Consider the following 4,420-nt stretch of genomic DNA (forward strand, 5'->3'; position numbering starts at 1 on the left):
AGCCGAAAAATGCTGCGGAAAGGATCCGCTGGTGCAAGGACCATCGTGTGGTGTGGTCAGATGAGTCCTCCTTCATGTTATTCGCAACTACAGGTCGGATCTACGTGTGGCGCACACCGGATGAAACATACAACCCAGAATGCCTTCGACCAACTGTGATGCATGGTGGGTGTTCAGTGATTGTGTGGGGCGCAATTTCAAGGCATTCTCTTGGACCTTTGGTTGCTATGAAGGGCAACATAAAGGCTAAGGATTATGAAATAATATTGAACGACCAGGTTTAAAAAAAAAACCTTAATTTATTGAAAATATTTTGCTAATTATGTATATTTTGACCAATTTTCCATAAGGTATTGCCAATGATGAAGACCGTCTTTCCTGATGGGGACGGAATATTCCAAGATGACAATGCTCCAATCCACACTGCGCGTACGATTAAATCGTGGTACGCAGAGCATGAACATAATTTCCATCATCTTCCATGGCCAGCGCAGTCACCGGACTTAAACATAATCGAGCCACTCTGGTCAACCCTTGAGGCCCGTATTAGAAATGTGTTTCCACTACCATCATCACTTAAAGAGTTGGAAAAGTATTTGATTGAGGCGTAAAAATGCAATTTTCCCTTGCTCAAGGTTTCCCGGAGGGCATTTCGGTGTTTCAAAGTTGGCCAATGTGATTAATGATCCAATTCAACTTTATAGAAAGCTTACTGATACAAAACCATGCAGAAACAGCTGTCGCACGGCATGTTTTGGTATAATAATGCAATTTTTCCCTACTACAGGTTCCTCCGGGAGTACTCCGGTGGTTCCGGAAGTAGCCAATGTGGTCAATGATCCATTAAATGTCTATAGAAAGCCTACTGATGAAAAACCATGAAGAAATAGGTGTCGCATGGCATGTTTTGGTGTAAACATGAAATTGTACCCTACTGCAGGTTCCCCGGGGGTACTTCGGTGGTTCTGGAAGTGGACAATGTGGTCAATAATCCATTTAAAGTCTTTAGAAATCCTACTGGTGATAAACCATGCGGAAAGAGGTGTAACATGGCATGTTTTGAGTGAATGAAAAAACTGACCGCACTCAGAACCCTCCCTCAGGACCGATTCCAGGGAAATGGCCATATCTCGTTGATTCTGATTCGATTTTAGCTCTTGGTGCGTCGTTTGCTTTGAAAATGTTTCTATTTTTGGGGTATGAACAAAAACACAGATTAGTAACGGACACCGTGAGAAAAACTCATCACAAATTTAGCAATTTAGACATGCCCTCAGGAAACCCGGAATACGGTACCCGGTAACCATGGTCACTTCCATTGCCCCACCATAAAACTTGATTAGGTTTTCAGTCGAATGCTTGTTGAATATTAAAAATCGAACAATATTCAACGAAGTTACAACAGTCCAAAGTTGGACAAAATTTTGCTAGTACCCTATATTTCTCACAACCCCTGTACCTCATTCTAGTAAAATCCAGTACTACACTATGTTTGTTTTGATTCGCTATGAAAGTTTGACAGATAAAATGAGGGGTTAGTGGATTTTCCTATGTTTCCAGGGGTGAATCGATTAGCTTGGGACCGAAGATAGTACCAGAGCTGTGCCAAAAAGTTGAGCTCGTTTCTTCGGGAACTTCTGGTCTTAGAGTTACCTCTATGCTATATCTCTTTACTCTTATGGTAAAATCCCATCAGCAATCGTCAGTCTGTGCGTGAAACCTAGTGAACATTTCCTTACCTATTCACTCCTATGAAAATCGCATAAAATACTATCAAGCTTTGTGTGAAGAGATGGCGGCTCGCTGGTTCTATCGTGAAGTGAAGAGATAAGACAAAGTCCGCTAAATTTCATGCACATATTTTCAGATGCTTATGGGATTTTACCAAGGAGGAAAGAGTTGTAGGGTCGTCGGCAACGTCAATGCTTACTGAGCATACACCCATATATCTGCTTTTCTTTCATAAGAGTTAATGTCGCAAACGTAAACTTTTTCTGCGAATTTCCCGAGAATGAAAAACCACTCAAGTCAAATAAACGTAAACTGCGTAGAGGGAGACTCCCCCTATCCGATGGAATTGGTGGCTTACATGGAATGACTTTGAACTACAAGAAATATACGAAAGAAGCCATTCTTTACGTTTTCGACATTGGTCCTTATGAACGCACAGTGTCGATATCACGACAATTTTGTTTTGACAGATCGATGACCAACTATACCAGTTATACCACTGAGGCAACACAAAAAAAGGGTCAACTTTTAGGAAGTTAATTTGCATGCAGTTCCACATATGTTATGTGCCATGTGGGTAATGTACGATTGAGCTATCCTATCGCACGGAAATCTCGTTTTTGTTTACATTGTTACTTACGACCTAATAAAAAATTGCTCTTGAAATCAAAGAAGCTTTCAAGCCCGGCCTACTGCCTTTTCATTTTGAAGATATTTGTAGTTCTGTCTCGAAAAGTTCTACTAAATTGAACAACATAACACGCTTGTAACGCAGCAAAGTTTGTATGAAAATCAGTCTGCAACATTTAACCGTTATGTGCATGACGGCTTACCCCGGTTCCCAGCTCCCATTTAAATTACACGGTGTAGAAAAAAAGCAAAACAAAAATCCTCACGTACATAAAGGTTAAACACTACGCTCTAGTGGTATAAATAAACTTAACCTTGTGCTTGTCGAATTGATAGACTATAATGGATTTCAGCCACAATAAATCATACAACCATAAACTGGTAACGCTACAAAGACTGCTTCTATTTTGCTACATTCCAAAAATATCATCCCCGTGCATCTCAAATAATAGAGCAACTGAGCACGTCCAGTATATCATTAATCCGAATATAGCACCCAACGTATAATCAACGCAAATCACGAAGTCGCGAAAATGTATCTTATCCAGCAAGGATTTGCTCTTTTGAGCGTTTGAATATAACGGTACTACCCGCTCCACAAATAGGTATCACCAAGAGCACGCTTCGCTTCGAATAAGCGGACCTACAGGTGGAAGGGCCTACCAGTCTGGTCCCATATAGCCGCCGCAAACCATGTTCGCCTCCTTCTCTCCTTATCGGTGTGTCGTACGATTTTCCGGTTTTCCAGCAAAGCACAACGATATGGACGACGTCACATGGATGCTTCTGCCATCCGCATTTCTCCAAGATGAAAGTCGAATAAAGGTCATTGCCAACAGAAGCAATAAGAAATCGGTACCTACCTACTCTGTTCAGAAAGTAAACCGACCATTTTCCGGGTGTTTCAGTTTATCCACATTGTGGATGTGGAAGCCCAGAGACTGAAAAAGTTAGGGCAAGCAACGTGACTGTGGTTTCGTAGAATGTGGGGTGGTAGATGCGAAAACAGATGCTAGAGTTAGAGCCTTCAGAGCTGCAACAAATGCTTCGACTTCTGATCGTTTCTTTTGGTTCATCAGCCGGTAAAGTCGGGAGTCGGGAGACGAGAGAGAGAGAGAGACATGATTTTAGTGGGGGGTAGGCAGATTAAGCAGGTATCGTACGATAGACGAAAACTGTGAAAGTTAAACTGAACATGGGAAAGGAAAGTGAATATTGGTTTCCCAAATGAGAATACAAATGAAGGCAATAAAATTTCCTGCTTTTGCTGCAAATTGATGCCAATCTCATAAATGAGTAAACCAAGGGGAGTGCTCTTATTTAGGTTTCAGTCCAAGAAGCCGAAAGGATGTATCAGTAAATTGTGGTTTCTTCCATACAACTACAACTATGCCTTCAAGTATAAAGGATCTTTCTTCATTCAAATCTCAACATTTATCGCCGATTATCTCAGCAACATCTTAAATTACAAGCAGCGCAGGTTTCAACTGTTACACTTCCCGTCTTATCCGTCGATCGTAACCACATTCAATCTACCATCCAATTTCAAAATAATGTCATAAAAGCAATAATCCCACGCACGCAACCACCCACGCACTACGCCGTGTTGGTACAAATTTGGAACGATTTTAAGCCCGTGTCACTATCACTCTTGTGGGTACCCCCCGCTAAACCCGGTCATTTGAAACGAACATGTGACATTGAACCTTATTTCTCCGACGGTAACCCCTTTCCCGTGTCGGTGCCCTGCTGAGCTGTTGCGTTTGTATGTCCTTCCTCAATCGGAGAGTCAACCTAAATACACCACAGCACCAATCACTCACGAAGACGCGGTATAACGTCTACATTGGGTTTTTCATAGATACACACACACACACACGGAATAATAATGCCTTGAATACATCTCTTTTCATCGAATTCGGCTGGAGTTTCATCATAATCAACACAAATAAATGGCATGATGCTCCCCATATCATAATGACAGGACTCGTGTGCTTCCCGGAATGACATAATGGGTGAACCTGCTACGCCCGTCCATGCGGTGCTTCCGGGGCAAGGT

Source organism: Ochlerotatus camptorhynchus, unplaced genomic scaffold (assembly GCF_037179485.1).
Source record: "Ochlerotatus camptorhynchus isolate MF236.1 unplaced genomic scaffold, CSIRO-AGI_Acam_v1.1 ptg000096l, whole genome shotgun sequence".
Taxonomy (NCBI): domain Eukaryota; kingdom Metazoa; phylum Arthropoda; class Insecta; order Diptera; family Culicidae; genus Ochlerotatus; species Ochlerotatus camptorhynchus.